A 17,588-nucleotide genomic window follows, 5' to 3' on the forward strand; every position below is an offset into this window, starting at 1 on the left:
TCTAATTTTAGTGAATATCGTGGAATGAAGTTAAATGATGGATTTTACAGTCAACGTGGCTGCTACCTAAAGAGCTGCATCAATGGCACGCAAGGGTGCGGCGTCTGGGAGTTGCTTGATAACACCAACTATTTGCTCCAGGACCCAACAGTAGAGCGCAGGTTATAACTGAATTTATGGCATACTTCCACACGCATTTACCTGGACGTGTATCAGCAGCTGCTTCTACCATCTGAATCCACTGCAGTGCCGCATCCGCAAAAATTGTCTGTGTCAGCACGGAAAAAGGGCACAACAAACCAGTTAGGCCAGCGCGTATTTTTGCCTTATTTTGGTCTGCAGCTTTCTCTTTTTGTGAATCAATGGTGTTGTCTTGCCTTAGCTACCCCAGTTATATACTTGGCTTGAACAATTCATTAAAAAGCCAAAGTGGCGTGGTTAGACGACAATCGTCGTTGAAGCACGGAAGCAATGCCACCTAGTGAATAAGCAAGGTTTTTCTGCTTTTAATGAACACCAGTATGCATGCAATTTTCATTAATGACACTTATACTTACATCACGGATAACAACTAAATCTAGATTTAAAAGAATCATCTCAGCCTACTCCAATGGTAGCCAGGGAGCTCATAATGCCTCGGTGCGCTAAGAAGAAAAAATGGCACATGCATCTTCTCGTTGGTCGTTGCAGGCATATTAATGCTGGACGTTTTTCACTCAGAGCGACCAGACTGGTCGGAGCTGTCTGACAACAAAAAGCAGCAATATGTCACACCAAAAAACTCCCAGTCAAAAGCACTAAACACTGTGGACTTTAAATCTCCTTGTGCAAGTAATATTCGCGGTAAAATTTAATGCGAAGTAGTGGAGGGGATATCCGACCACAATATTATTTTCGTTCAGGCGTCTCCTGCAAAAAAAAAAACTTTCAAAACGTCGCGTGTGCATGACTTCCATTCTGCTTACGCAGTGTATATCGCAGATAAGTTAGAACCTGATGAATTTCCTGATGGCGCCAGGAAGTCAGCCACGCCTTGTGTGATCTTAACGCTCTTTGTGCAAACTTTAAGAACACAGCACACGCGTGCATACATCTTTATGTTGCACCTAAGATTCCGAAAGCTACTGACACATTTCAGTGAAGTACAAGGAAAGTTATTCATTTACAAGAAGTTAACCTAATTAAGTTTTAAAAAATGTAACCTAAATATCTCCGAGAATAACTAACTTTCTTTATTCGCCGACAAAAAAAGGGTGACACAGGAAGGCACAAGGTTCAGTGAGGCGGGTGTAAGGTAGAGGGGATGCGGTTCGCTACAACATTGAAATAAAATAATATGAAAGCAATTTTAATCTTGTCTATATCCCTGAGAAGCTTTCTTGCTCGTTCTTTTGCATATAAGATGTATAAACATCTTTCAAGGATGCCAATTTAGTTCAAATTATTTTTTCTCAGTAATGAGCAAATGACAGCGCCTTTTCCTTTGTATTTTCACTCCCCCATGGTGACAACGTTCAATTGAAAAAAGCACCCGTTTGGTTCAAAGCTGTTCGTGGCAGTATACTTGAAGCTGTTTAGGCCACAACGAACAAGCAATACGATTTCAGAGGTGCGTGTTGTCTCTTTGTTTTTACGGTCCACCTTTAAAAAAAAAACGGAGGTTGTGTTCTTCAGCTTCTCCGTGAATTGCGAACCCAGTCATATCTTTTTCTTGAGGTTTACTGGGGCATACTATTCGTGCGACAGCTGAGGATGGCGCAAGAAAGTTCTAAAACTCACCCCGGTATACTCGAGCTGAGCACACAGCACTGAGGAAGATGAGTAAGTTATTCCATGAAAAGAATACAAAGACAGAACGCAATCAAGAACTTTGGCTCCAGTGTTCTTTTCAAGAAAGCATCACCTAAGAGAGGAGTACTGAAAAAAATTCCTAAACGTCATCTCGACGAAGCAGCATCTACAAACAGATTTTAGCTGTCAGTTTGGTTATCAACAACCCAACCAATTAAAACTGCCAACACACAGCTCTTTCCGAACTATGCTTGTCACGCGTAGTGTTGTATTAAAGACAGTTTCTCTCTCTCTCTTACCTTCTTAATTCTCTTCTTCCCCTTTTATGCTCCCCATCCGCATTCTTTCTCTTTGAAATTGTTAGTTTTTGCTTACTTTTCCTCCTTGAAGAAAGTGCGCCGTTAATTCTTATATCGGCATCCGGATATTTATTAAAACTATTTGAGCCTATAATGCGTAGGACGATGCTACAGCGCTTCTTGGATTAAGCCCGTAGTGGTGCTGGATTGCATCGCCATCGTATATTAGATTATGTTAAGCACTCACATTATTCTGTTTATTGATGGGCAGCTCGTTTTCGCTGCCGGGGCTAAGAAGACTGCACGCTGAGAGGAACGAAAATGAAGAAAAACCTGCAGTCTACAGATTATATCACAATGGCAGCCTAGCAATCAACTGCGTAATTACCGTAATCGATGTCGAGCTTAGGCAGCCGTTAGGTCGCATGTAAGTGGCCGTTAATTTGAGATGGCACATCGATGGCAACTGCGTTACCAACAGCGAAAACCACTCCTTTGACTACCTACGCGCTAATATGGTTTGAACGCTTTGGCGCCTTACATTGACTTATCGTTAAATGCAAAGTCCTCTCATAGCCATCGTGCCTGAACTCCTTAGCTCTAAGTATTCAGGAAAATCTGCCTAGTGGAATAGATTTAATTTTTTTTTTCAAATCTACTTCAAACTTGACGATTCTCCTATATCTGTCCCCCGGACAAGGAAGACTCTTCTTCAACTGCGAAATTTCTGACAGAGCTGTGTAACTTTTCTCAGTATTGGGCTGCGTTCAGGTGGAGTCTTAGGAGTAATTACTCCTTTAAACTAACTCCTTATCATTCTAGTAGCTTTAACCAAGCCACTTTTTTTTGTATCAGCACTGACATGTTTCTTTTTCTCCGGCTTATCACCGAGCTGTGCAGAATAAAGCTGGGGTCCGGATTTTTCACCATTTACTGATAATTGTTAAAAATACTTGTACTGGTGCTTCACACGCTACTCGAAATATTTCATCTGGTTGTTTTGTGCAAAACTCAACTTTCTGCCTAGCTGTGTTCAATGGATGAAGCACACAAGTTATTTTCGCATCGAACATTCAGGGTCAGCGTTTAGCACAGTTTAATAATTCAGGTGGTAGCCAGAGAAAGACAACGATACAGGCAGCCTCTGGACGAGGGCTTAAATGTTTACATTCACTATTTATTGTTGATACTGTAAATAACATGTTTGGCTGTCTTCGTCGAGGAATTTTTATATTACAAGATGGTTGCTTGCTGCGTTAAACCCACGTGAGAGATTCGTCAAATAAATTATGAAGGAAATATTGATATCGCATGCAGGGGGAAAACAGGGCTGTTGGGCTATGAAAAAATTCTTGTAACTGCCCATAATGGTGAAATTTGTGAGAAGAAATAGCTTCCCGCTGAACTATGAAGAACAAAGACCCAATAATATGAAAAATTGAAAAATCAAAATGAAGATCGAAACAAAAAAACTTTGAGATCACTGCGGCGACCCGCATTGGAGCAGTGCGAAAGCAAAATGTCCACGTACTATATCTATGCCCGTGGCTATTGTGACATTCATGTACTATATCGACGTCCATGGCTGTTTTGACGTCCAAGTGTAATTTTCGCGTGTAATTAATTCACTAATTACCACTCATGAGCCAAATTTTTGCACTCATGAACAAATTTTTCCCACAGCAAGATCTCATCACGCACTATCTAACACAATCAAACTTTTGCATATTTATCTTTACTGGACGACACAATCGTGCGAACAAGTTTTGATGACGCGATATAGCCATCTAATGCTTTCGCATTAAAAATAAACAGACTAGTTAAATGACAATTAATAAGGATAAAACCCTTATAGATACAACAATTCCCCCTGCGACTTCCCTTAACTGAAACTGATGTGAATACTGCCTTTCGTCGATTCCTCCTTTCAATGCCCTGCACACTATGCCCCTTTCCATTGCTTATTTGGATGCGCACTCTTTGATTGCGCTGCACTGTTAGCGTGACTCATTCAACTAAGTACGCATGACAAGAACTGTGAAACCAAAATATTGAGGGGACACTTCAGCTCCGCCTAAAGGGCATGACGTGATAGCGTTAAGGCGTCCCTTCAGCGCCCTGGGGCCCTCTTGCATAACAGTTCACAGACCGAATACCATTCTTTCTTTCAACATCTTATAACGCTTAACCTACCCTTAAGAGTACAACGCCATGGTATTAGAGATCCAACCCTCGCAAGTACTTCTTCTATGTCGCCTACATTCTGTCTGCATGTCCATATATGCGGAATGAGTCATACTGCACTTTAGTTTGATAGATCGCGAGAAGTCCTCATGCCACGCCTGGCGCAGTGTTGCAGCGGCTAAGCGATGCGCCACTGCCTCGTCAGGTGGCTGCTTCAAACACAGCCTCCCGTGGGGCTTGTGAGACCCAGGATGCTCTTCCCGAGCAGCCTCCCGCAACCAATCGTTAATTTAACTGCCACCTGCCACGGTTCGCAGATTCTGCTGATGGAACACGGTCACATGACCTTAGAGAGCATGTAGGCCACCTGCTTTATCACTCACAACGCCTCGACGGCATCAGATTTGCTGCAGAACGGGAGCCTTTACGCTATCGCGTTAAGGCATACGCCCCGGCTGTGTTCCTGATTGGTAAAGTTGCGATTCTTGCAACCAGCCGACTCTTTCTCTATGATGTTAAGCTAGTAACCGAACCTGCAGAGTCCAGGGTTTCGCCTAGCTTACCTGAGTAACTACACCAGGGCGTATACCTCTTACGACACTTGTCACGCATCATGCGGCGGCAGTCTTTGTAGCGCGCCATCCAGTAATTAAGTGCGCAATTAGTTTCGAAAGCATTTCGACCCGATCCTTCGCGGAAGCGCCTGAGAAATGTCAAACGGGTGATATGAAAAAAAAAAAATCAGGGCACCCTTTCTGACTTGCGAAAGGTAAAGAAAGGGCACACGGTGACAGTGAGCTAACACATCATGCCAAGTAGGCTTAATGTTATTCTTTCTTTGCCAGTTGAAGAACACGCTGTGATATTGGTAGCCTTTCACCCTCCCTGATCTTTCCCGCAAGTACGCGTCGCAAAGGCTCCAGTGTATTGCGTCATTTTCGTCCATGAGTTACGTCGACGCTTGCCAGAAGAACATCCCCAGCTGGCTGGAATTCCAAGCTAATTTGCTATCGAGGACAATTATATGTACTCATTGTGGAATAATAGCGCGTATAGTGTGCGTATAGGCTGGAATGCCAAGCTTCCGGCCTTGGGATTTATGCCTGTTTGGCCTGAAGTCATATTTGTACGCCGAAATGGCGATGTAATTGCTTGATTATCCTAAGTGCAGTAGCTGACCTCGATCGCCAAATTGGAAAAGTTGCAGTAGCCCGAAATATCTTTGTCGCGTGACAGGGCTCTTAATAGCACTGCTGCTTGGCGAAGAAGCGGCGAGCCCAAGGAACAGTGGCGTCTTCGCGCTTCTTACCAAAGCAATGCACAGCGTGTAAGCTTGCTAGCAGACGCTGCTACTGGGATGGGAGAATGTTGGTCCTGCAAGAAAGCATATCGGCCTTCCGTCAAACGGGATTCGCCAAACACTCTACTATTGGCCTTTAAGGTATGCACTACACTTGTGCGTCCAAAACAGGCAATAATATATTTTATTAATGCATGAAAAGGATTACATGGTTGCATTTTGACTTTCCCGTGTTCGCTTAATTTTGTCCGTCCGTCCCCACAAGCGCACAAGTACACCTGTGCGCAAGTACACAAGTACCACCTTTCCTTATGTAGTGCATAGGTGAGCGTACGCGTATGCCGGACGTCGCGAAACTAGCCACCGTCCTTGAGCTGTAGTACCATGTGCTTCAGAAAAGCCCACAAAGCGTATATGAGAGCCTCGAAGAGTGCATAGGCCTCTGGGGGGGCTCCGTTAAGAGAAACGCCACGAAGAGTCGCCCACTGCTTAAAGGAACACCCTGCCGCATAGGATGCAATAAGGTAATCCAGGTGTGCCACGGATTAGCCACAGAGTCTAGTTCTTGTGCAAAAGCCTCACCGCAAAAGAGACTGAATTTTCGAGCCGGGTGGGCGCTCGCATACAACCGCCAAGGACAGCCGTAATTAACAGTCGTGTCCGAAAGGCGGAGTTTATAAAAGGCACGCCAAAAGAATTTACGATAAGACACCGGCAAGGTGGTACGAGATCAATAACACAATGCCCTCAATACTAATGGCGAACCCAAAAACATCATTAAAAGTTACTGAACTTTAAGCAGTATACTGAAGCATTGTGTTGCGATCACAATGGAACTATAGAACCTTGCAGAGTGATTGGTTCAGTTGGTACCACCCACCACCTTATCGCAGCCTTTTCTCTCAGCCTTGTGAGTGCGCTGCTCATTCACAGTGTTCTAAGCCGATCCCTGGTGTAGCAATTAACAGTAAGACTGCCCTTTATAACACCCGTTCAATTAGTCCCATACGGCCAGACAGGACGCCTACCCTAGTAAGTGGAGACAAGAAACTAACAAGAGCTTCCGGCTTTACTATGGTTATACAGCCTCCAGCAAAAGTTTATATGCATAGGCTTCCAAAAGAGACTTAAGTAAAATGTTTGGCTTGAAGAAGGATCTTTTGATAATGACATTCTTTTCTTTTTAATATATTTGTCGCTACAGTCGGCGGCAAGCGTAAGCTTCTCTCATATATGCGGAACTTGAAACACTCGCGGCGAATGACACATTTGCACATTTCTCACGGTGCAGGTGAACACCAAGTTGCGAATTTACTGCTTTTTTCTCTCTCCCTTTCTTGTGCCGGAAGCAACAAACTTACCATTGTGATCGTCGTCTTAACGAACAGACAAAAGCAGCCCGCAAAAACTAGTTAAATCTCTGCATCTACAATACGGCAACGCCCCAGTTTCAGGTCAGCGCACGACACAAATCGACCACCAAAGGCATGACAAGCTTGTGTTAACCACCAGCAGGGAGACGCTAGCTGTAATGGCAGGCAGCAGCCTTTCCTTGTACTTCTCGGGCATCTCTTTATTTTTCATAAATGCCCTTCGTCTGCATGGAAAGCAAATTTACAAAATACTGACGGGCGTAAAGAAGCGGACACGCAGAAGCGTGCGGATCGACGCCCCTCGAGCACTTTCCGCGGTCAGTATTCGACAACGGCGACGCCCTCGTCAGCCATGTGAGAGCTCCTTGCTTCGCGACGCGCCGGCCGTGGGCGCGCAACCGAAAACGACAAAAGCGGAGAGAAACGCCCGCGCGCGCGGCGCACGGACGGACGTTCCGGAGATCCCGAGAACGGCGGCACCCGGGCTCCCACGCGCGTACTGCTGGCAGCAGCGGCTGGGTACCCGCGGGGTGCTGATATGCGGAAGGCAGTTTTGATGGCACGCTTCTACGAGTCGGAACGGCGGAATGCCTGGCCTCGTTCGCTTGCTGGCCGCTGCGACGCACGCGAGGCCCATTGCGTAATAATGGGCCGGGGGCGGCCGCCCGCGGGCTCCGCACGCGGCCGCTCGTCGTCACGCTGGCGGCGGGACCCGTCCGCGGGCCTCGCGTGCGGCTGTTTCGCCTTCGGCCAGCCAAATTGGTAACCGGCTGGCAGCTGCTGGTCACCCCCCCTCATCTCTGACGGGCTCCAGCTGAGTAAGAAGGCCGTCACGCCCATCACGTGCCGCGGGCGCTGAGGCAGTGGGAGCGCGCATGATGGAACGCGCCTCCCGTTAGACGCGACGACGCAGTCGTGGCCCTGGCTGTCAGCGGGTGCCAGCTAAAGAGCTGCGCTCGCGCCTTACCTGATCTCTGAAACTATCGACGACCGATGCCGTGCTCTGCAGTGTTTAACGCACCTAAAATGTTTAAGTTAACGTCTTTCATGTACCGTCGAGGACAGTTTGGGTCTTGCAAAGGCGTTTTCACAGCACTATCTCAGCAAAAACTTATTTCAAAATTCCTGGCACTTCACCATTGCTAAGCATGGAATATTGAGCGAAAGTAGGTTTCAGCAGGTAGACATCAACGCCACGTACGTGAAAGCGAGATTGAGGTGTCTAATGACCCAGAGAGCCTTTTGAAGGCCTTTCGTTTAGTCAAAATGAATGGACTCAACAACTTTATCAACTCCAACGCCAATGAACCCAATGAACACCGGCGGCCTAGTTGTTTTGTTTGGTTTGGTTTTTGAGGAAAGGAAATGGCGCAGTAACTGTCAGATCTTGGTGGACACCCGATCCGCGCCGTAAGAGAACGGATAAACGAGCGAGTGAAAGAAGAAAAGAAGAAAGAGGAAATTGAAAATTGTCTTTTGAGGAAAATAAATGGCGCAGTATCTGTCCCACATATTGGTGTACACCTGAACAGAGCCTTAAGGGAAGGAATGAGGAGGAAGTGAAAGAATATACGTATCGCGGCTGCCACACCTCCACCACTCCTCCACTTGAAGGACAAAATGTGGCGCCGATGACCTTGGCGTGACTAGGCCAGTAAAGCTTTCACTTTAAAATCAAGCAGTCAATGTAAACCAAATGACTGTTTGCACATGTAGATTAAAGACGCACGGAAAGTTACCAGCCGAAGTTGCACCGATGATTAAAATACTGCTGTAAAATAGTTAGGTGAGTTCTAGTAACGTTACATGTTTCAGTGGAACGTTGTTATAATGTTCAAAATTACAAACAACGTTGATGTTACATAATAAATATTAGCTACAGATTCAAAATTAACATGTGCTTATGCTGTGTTCTAAATGTTGCTATAATGTTAAAAATGAACAAATAATGTCACCTGTTGTATCTTAAACATTAGTTCACGTCCAAACAAAACAGTGTCCTAATATTGTGTTTTAAACGTTTAATGTTCTATGCATATCTATAAAACAACATTAGAAATATATTTCTTGCGTTGTGTCCTAGAACCTTTCCCACCTGTTTTTTCAGTAAATATGGTTTTCAGCTGGCAGTAAATATGGTTTTCAGTATTTTGCAATGTATTATCACTCATTCAGTATTATCACTCATGGGGCACCCTTCAATAATGACCATATAAGCTTGTCTAGTTGGCATCTGTTCGGTGGTGAGTAAGTTGCATGTATTGGTTGCGGTGTCTTCCAGAACTGAAGAGTCGCCCTCGATGCTGGTCCTTGCAAAGCGGGAAGTTGTGCATCCTCACAATTAGCGGGCCTGCATGCTCTTGCAAGGTTACTTTAACATTTTAGAGAAGGTCGCATTTATGTTATTCGAATATTTAATTAAGGTTGGGGCAAAGTTCCTCTGCCGTTTATTTGTAACGTTCCAGAAATCTTAGAAAATAAGGATAATAAAAAAAACGCATTAACGTTTGACCGAAACAAAAAAGTAGCATTGTTGTAACGTTTCGATGCGAAATGCGAGGCTATAATTTGGCTAACTGCAGGGCATAATTTTAGAGATGCGTTTTTTATCTACATACAACGAGGTCTAATGCAACACGCAGGCCGCTACGGACATAGCGGCAAGCATCAGCAGTGGGCAGCTGGCACAGTCTATATATAAACCTTTTAATGCCAAGGTTATAAAAAGTAAAAAAAAGCCAATAGCATAATTTTGCTACTGCCACTAAAATTGTAGAAATTGGTATGTGGCTGATTGACAGTAAGTTCGTACTTATTCCGTTTTGTGCAGCTATTCAGAGCTGTGTGAAGGAGGAGCTCGAAGGTAAAAAAAAACAGTGAACAATTTTGTGCAACAAATGTCTGTCTATGTTTCATGCAACAGTTGTCATAAAATGAGAGGCGAGGAATAAATGAACGCCGCTTGCCCAGAGTGGCGCGAAATAGTTTGAGCGGAAAACGCTGGCTGCTCAGAACATGTTGACATCGAACTCTATATGCGAGCTCCATGCAGTAATGAGTACACAGCGGGCAAACGATATTCGCGAGTTCGCAACACTGGGCAAGGAAGAGTTAATGTATCATTGCTTTTAACACTTTAGCCGGTTCCAGCCAAACAAGAGTTCTGTCCAGAAAGTGTCGAAATCTTCTTTATTTTCTAAATTGGCAGTTGAAGATAATGACGCCTCTCTCGCCGTCAAAATACAGCCCAGCAAACTTATAACGGCCCGCAGTTATGACGAAAGCTCGTTTATTGCGAAAGGATTAGTTTCTACCTTAAAATTATGTATTAGGGCAATGACACTGCGTCCCAGATACAAAGAACAATCATGGCCGCACCACTCGGTTATGGCGAACGAGTAGCCAGCGTAAACTCGCCCTCGCAGTCTAAAACCTCGTGCTTTTCGTAAGCGCGGATAGAGAGCCTTTCCCAGCTCCAATTTCCCCCGCCCCACCCCCATAAATAACTTGGCAATGAAATAGGCGGGACGTGTGTTATGCTGAAAAAAACTGCACTGTTTTGCCAGATGCCGTCGTAAGAAACACATGCCACGAAAGAATGCATGTGCGCTGGCACAAAACACAACAAAGTTCGGCCGCCGCGGTGGCTCAGCGGTTATGGTGCTCGGCTGCTGACCCTAAAGACGCGGGTTCGATCCCGGCCGCGGCGGCTGGAATTTCTTTGGAGGAGAAATTCTAGAGGCCCGTGTACTGTGCGATGTCAGTGCACGTTAAAGAACCCCAGGTGTTCGAAATTTCCGGAGCCCTTCACTACGGCGTCTCTCATAGCCTTAGTCGCTTTGGGACGTTAAACCCCATAAACTAAACTAAACAACAAAGTTCGCATTACCATTCGTTTGCGCACGAGCGTGTGCGGCAGCAGCTGGCGGCTGCCGTACATTGATTCATATTTTATTTTCAACAGAGAAGTTGAAAGAGGCCGAGGAAAAAGCCGTTCATAGGCGGCTTGAGAAATCCTCGACCCTCTTAAGGCGCGCACAGCAGCAGAGTGAGTCAAACAAAAGAAGAAAAAAGTGACAGGCGTCTACCACTTAAGAAAGAAAAAAGGCAATAGAATGTAGTACATCACGCAACACACTTACCACAAATAACAAGATGAATAAAAATGTTTTGAAATCTACATAAATAATTGTTTTAGCATTTTACAAGAATACGACAAAATTTGACGTACTATAGAACTTTTATTTGAAATTGAGCATGAAGAACAATGTTGATGCAAATTCACAGAGGGGAGACTACGCAGCGAAATAATTGTACATAGATGAGAGAGGCAAATTGAATATATCAATGCCTTCCTTTTCTAGAGCATTCAATAATCATGGACAAGTATTACTTAGCATTTGTTGTTCGTAGGCTGTGCGGCATTGGAGGACTTTCTACATTACTGGAATTTGAGTGCTGTAAATAGGATTGTTAGGACATAATTCTAGAATTTCTTTGAAGGTCGCACTTTGTCGGTGTATACTTAAACGGTACTGCTAGCATAATTTGTACTTGTATAAGTATTTTATTTTTAGCACATTAAGCGATGAAAAAATATGAGAAGTAGGTGCAGCGTATTTCACATTTTTGATGGTGTGTAATACTTTTTTTCTGTAGCCTTTGGATCTTCAGTAGGCTTCCTTTTGTTGTAGCTCCCTAGACTAAATGGGAGTAGGTTAGGTAGGAGGCAAATAGTCCATTGTACACCGGCAGTTTAACTCTTTTCGGGAGAGCATGGCGGTTGCGATTTAAAATTCCCGTTATGCAACTCCATTTGCTTATTAGAGTGTTGAAATGAACATCCCGTTGTAATGTTGAAGTAAAATTTACCCTAGTACCTTAACACTCTCTTCCACATCAATCGGCGCGGACCTAGATATGTTCTCCTGTAATCAATTTTTTTCTTTTGGTAGAAAAACAGCCATTAATGTTTTGTTCGCGTTCATTTTCAATTCATTGTTACAAGCCCACAAGTCTAATTTACGCAAAAAAACATGGAGTTGCATAAAGACGAGTGCTAGGGCTCCTATACTAAGCATTTATAAATGAAATACGTTTTGGTTTGGTTTATGGGTGTATAATTAACGTCCCAAAGCGACTCAGGCTATGAGGGACGCCGCAGTGAAGGGCTCTGGACAATTTCGACCACCTGGGGTTCTTTAACGTGCACTGACATCGCACAGTACACGGGCCTCTAGAATTTCGCTTCCATCGAAGTTCGACCGCCGCGGCCGGGATCGAACCCGCGTCCTTAAGGTCAGTAGCCGAACGCGATAACCACTGAGCCACCACGGCGGCCAATATAAATGAAATAGCACCAATCACCTCGTGAATGCGTCATTTCGTAGAAGATTGTATTAGCTACAAAAAAAAAATAACTAGCAACACTGATGCAGTCGCATCCCAGTGTGATCTGACGAGACTGACCGAATGGTGCTGTACATGGCAAATGAAAAACAATAAAAAAATAAACCTTTTAAAATCACTCTTGCTCCTGAGCGTTGCCCCCAAAACAATTGCACAAGTGTTCATATTAAAACAGTATTGGCGAGGAAGTACCCCTAATCTCCACTTTTAATTTTAAGTATTGTGATCAAATTGAATGGATAACCGCTAAAACAAAAGACGAACCCGACCTCCTCCAACGGGCTTGCTTCTGGCTCACGCCGTCTGATTCTTCACGAACATAAATTTTGTTCTTGTAACAACTACCCATTCTCACTTATATAATGTGAATTGCTCTGTGCTTGCACATCATCTTGTCTTGAGTGTATTTTAAAAACAGTTTGGAAAGATAGAAATAGCTTTATTTGACTAACGGATTTGAAACACACAGGTCTCTCCCCGCAGAACTGAATATTTGGTTAACACATACGCACGTGAAAATTCACGGATGGGCGTCCTTTATTGTCAATCTTGTTTTTAGTTCGACCTTAGATTGAACACGTTTTCATTTAATCGTATTAGATTTCCACGGCATTTTATCACTCTTTTTTCCCGTATATTATTACGACCACGAACCAGTTTTTATTGCATCTCCCCTCCTTTTTGTAATGCCCATCGCAGGGTCCTTAAGATAATAATAAAGAATGATGGTGATAATAATAACACAGGTTCCAGGCTTCACGCGTACATTTTAAGAAGCAGATCGTGTTTAACCTTTCCAGACGCTATATGTACATGTCGAACTCACAGCTTTTGCTCAGTGTGATACAGGTAGCCGCGCTTTTATTCCAGACGTTTTTAGCTCCCCACACACTGCATGTAGGGTGCTTTCTTATGTTGGCTAGCGATCGCAGTAAGTAATATATCTCAAAACAGTGAGCCTGACACGATGTCCTTCGACATAGTCATGTAGGTACATGATACGACCAGTAAAAAAAAAAGGAAACAAATTACATTCTGGTCTTTAAGTGGAATGTGAATCTTCGAAATTATCCCTCGGGTTATTTTACAAATCAAAGTTTTTCGATTTTACAACTTCCAAACGTTCTGACGCTTAGTGCGTTTTGTATACATGCGACATGCGTATATAAAACTGGCAGTTAGTTTTTCCCGTTGCGAACTAACTTCCTGAGTTTTCCGAAACCTGTCGACCACACGGATGTTTTCAGCTTGCACCATTGTCTGAGCACAAGGAGGTTTTCGCACACCACCTTCGTCGCCGGGTTCAGAGCTTCGACCTTGTCCTCAGCTACAGAAAGCAGCATCCATTGAGTCACTGCGGCGGCTTTCTTGATGCCATACTGGAAATCTTCAAATCCGTCAGGGTATGTACAGCTTCACACGCCGCTTCAGCTTTCTCAAGACTGCTGCTTGTGTCTGAGGTAAAGACCCCAGTGACTGCTAGCGGCTGCACTGCGCCTTCGTTTAAGGGACGAAACTAGCACGGGCTGCATTTTTATCTTTTTTTCGTAACTTTTTCCAGAAAAACGTGACTCCTTACTACCATTTTCCAGCCAGTCCGATGCGACTTCAGCACGAAGTATCTTCTACTCTCATGTCAAAAGCCGCGGAACCAGTTTGGCCACCATATTGTTGTTTCTGCATACAAACTGCGTCAAAGTGTCCGAGACAGCACTCGGCGGTGTCGTAACGGAACATCGCAGCCGTGTTTCTCCATTGGGGTGTTGACAAGGAGAGGGTGGCTATATGGCAGGAGATAAATTCATAACTGTTATAATTTAGCGTGCTGGACGGGGGTATACAGAAGTAGGTGTCTCGAAAGGAATACTTCGAACATAGGCTCGCATGCGGCCTTAACTAGGTTTTTCTGTATTCTTCTTGGCTTTATTGTCCCTTCAGCAATGTTATTTCTAGGTCGCTGCTGTTGGGTTCCCATTAAAGTGCTGAATATTTCCCTTTACGATAAGTAGCCGTGAAAACGTATACCCACTGCGGGCTCCCTTTGTGCCAAAGCATCAGCTGTGATGTTAGCACGTACACGACGAACCAGCCTCGATTTAGCCCCTTCCGCTTGGCCAGAGACTTCTTTGGTGCTTGTTGGTGCAGCCACGTTTGTTTTCGACATCAGATGCGCCAAAGCTGCCAGATGACCGTGCCGTGAGCTTATGCGAGTTTTCCAGCACCAGGGTGCATGGCAAGCCGCCTGTAACCGATATGGAGGCGCTGATGCCCAGACAGCGGCATTATTTTTTAGTATACCAGCGGAGGGCGCCCCATAAGCTCGGCTGAATGGGCGCTACTGTCGAGAAGCCGACAGCAGTGCGCGCCGCGGTGGTGCGCTCGAAGCCCGCTTCGGAATGGATACTATAAAAGGGATATTTACAAAAATTGAGAGTGCTCGGGATTAATTTCGCCCGCCTGTAAATCTTGAACCTGAATCAAACTCTCGGCACAAGAAGACTGCATTTCAGCCGCTGTTCTGCGGCAGCCGTTCTGGTCGTACTGCGTCGAATGGAGATGCATTGTGCCACGGTAGCACCTTTTGTATCTAGGCTACAACGAGCGATATCAGCTATGCACGTCGCACATGGGTCCCAAAGTGAATCCGAGCCCTGAATGTCTTGCTTCAGCCAAAGCCGCTGTAATTGTTGATCGCTACCGCTGAATTTGCGCATGAAAAATAGACACAGCCCTTCTTATTTCACCGTTTATACTTTGCTCGACTTGCAAATCACGACACGGGGAAATGCATCGGGAAAAACTTCAACAGCTGAGGCTTGTCGGCATGCACCTATAAGCGACTGCATTTGCGTTACGTTCTGTTCAGAGGCAGTTCCCCGCAAATCGAAGCGAAAAGCTGCGGGAGCAACTATAAGGCACGTGAAAGTAAGCCCCCGGGTAATTGATTTCGCCTCGTTGCTCTTCATCGCAGCGAGAAGTAAGAGAAAACGGAAAGGCTGTTTTCTAATGCAGAAACCCGTACCTCAAGGTTGCGCCATAAAAAAGACAAACCTGAAAATGCCAGAAAAAAAAATGTAAGGAGGATAAACTGGAGGAACAATGCCTCTCGGGCTCAAGGAGCGTAACCAACAATTATAATCGCCGCGCCTCGACAGTGAGAGCCTTGGTAGGGCTGGAAAGTCACGTAGCGGAAAACGAGCACTAACCAAATTAGAGCAAAGCATAAATCCAGACAAAAAAAAAGGAACAGGAAACTAAAACTGGGCACGCAAGTCAAAGTAGACTCCTCGGCATGAGCTTTCCTTCCTGGATACTGCAAGAGGGGGAAAAAAATTAATGCGATTTTGCTTCAGTGGTTCCAGTTCTCTGACCTTCACCTAGCTGCGTTCATCACTTAAGGAACTTCTAAAGAAAAAATAAGTAATTTTCTTGCTGTTTAAGCGAGTCACGAGGTCTTTTGCGATTCCAATCTGTGCATACATGTAGAAATTTTATGGACTTTCTTACATACGCGTATGCATATCTATATGTATATTGGAGCACGTGAAAAGCAAATCCCCAGGTACCCCTTACCCACGTCGATATCTCAAGCGTACAAGCGCGGCCCCCTCCAGACTGTCGCGGTTTGCGTGCAAGGTATCGGTACCTTGAAACATCGTGCACGCTCCGTTTTCTACCGCTAAACGGTGCCAGAACTGAAAGTTTTCCCGCGGGACCACGCCGGCGGTTCGTGACGGGCCGTGGAGGTGTCGCTCCGAATCGGGTGCGCGCGATGTTTCCCTCGGCGCGCGCCGGCCCCGAGGCCAGCCGGTGCGCGAGCCGGGGCGTTGGTCCGTCGTGTAGCGCTCGGTGGCGACCCCGCCGCTCATTGGCAAACATTGGAAGCCAGCAGACCGTACGGCAATGCGCGCGAGCACTCCGAAGGCTCGGCTCAATTTTCGCCCACCCTTCATTGGTCCCTCACGCTTTCAATCTGAGCGAAACGCCAATGACAACAACAAACAGCAAAAAGAATGACGTCGCGCAGAGTCCTCGCCGTCCTTGAATAAATTAACTGACCTCCCTTACGTGGCGATACTCGTTTCACGTCGGCACACACGATGACAGCGGCCAGCTCGCAGCTGTCGTGATAGAAGCCGAGAAAAAAAAAAGCACGCGTAATAATAACAAGCCGAAAGAATCACAAATCCAATCACACTCGGGACACACTCGTGCGGCTCGGCTTCGTTCTGTCTCGTTTTTCATTGGCCGCCTCGCTGTCGCGGGCAATTACGTGCCGTGCCTGCATACACATGCGCCCTGGCAGCAGCGCATTTCCGAGCGGCCCCGCGCGCGGAGCTCCCATGGAGGGAGAGGGAAGCCTGAAAACCGCGGATTGTAATATACTGGCGAGCGCCAATTTCACACGATTAGCGGCGGCGCGGAAGCAAAAGAGAGAAAAAAAAGAGCGCCGGGAAACAGGGAGGGGCCGTGAGCGCGCGCGCTAACGCCGCCGCCGCCGCGAGGTTGTGAAAAGCCAGTCGCCTAATTGTCCCTCGCTACGATCGCCGGACAGGTGAAGAAACAAGGCGGATAATAAAAAAGAAAGGTAGCAGGAGGAACGGAACGCGAAACATGTCACTATGGCCGCTTTCACCGCACCTGGCCTGGAAGCGAAACACGGCTCATAACAAGATGCAGGCCAGCGCTTATTTACGCGAAGGCGGTGACCGCTGGTCCGCGCGGGAGCGCGCGGAAGAAAGCAAAAACAGAGGGAGGCGGCCGAATCGCCCAGGGGACGAGTTTAATAAAAGCAAAGAGAAAGAAAACGGGCCGAGAAACACACGAGATACGCTATCAGCGCTCACTGCGCGCCGTTAGGAAGCAGAGAGATGGAAAGAAGGAAAAAAGAAAGGCCAGCGTAACCTTGCGCGCGAGCCTACATCGGAAACCTAGAAAGGAAGATAATCGAGCCACTCTCTTAAAACCGCCCCGAGACAAGCTCGGGCCAAATGTCCGCCAGAATGTTGGCCCTTTGTTTTGCGTTCTTTATGCTCTCGTGGCGGCCAACGTGGGTTCCACGGTGGAACGTGGCTGCAGCATTTTTGCTGCTTCTTATCCTTTTAATCAGGCTTCCGGGAGGCCTCTCCCTCTCGTCGGAGGGCAAATGAGAAGGAGGGAGCAAAGGCGTGGACGCCCGGGAACCCCTTCCCCGCCCGCTGGACCTTTCCTTGCTTTTCCAGAGCTCGCATA

This window comes from Amblyomma mixtum, chromosome 3 (genome assembly GCF_055824585.1).
Source record: "Amblyomma mixtum isolate Tamu chromosome 3, ASM5582458v1, whole genome shotgun sequence".
In the NCBI taxonomy this organism is placed as follows: domain Eukaryota; kingdom Metazoa; phylum Arthropoda; class Arachnida; order Ixodida; family Ixodidae; genus Amblyomma; species Amblyomma mixtum.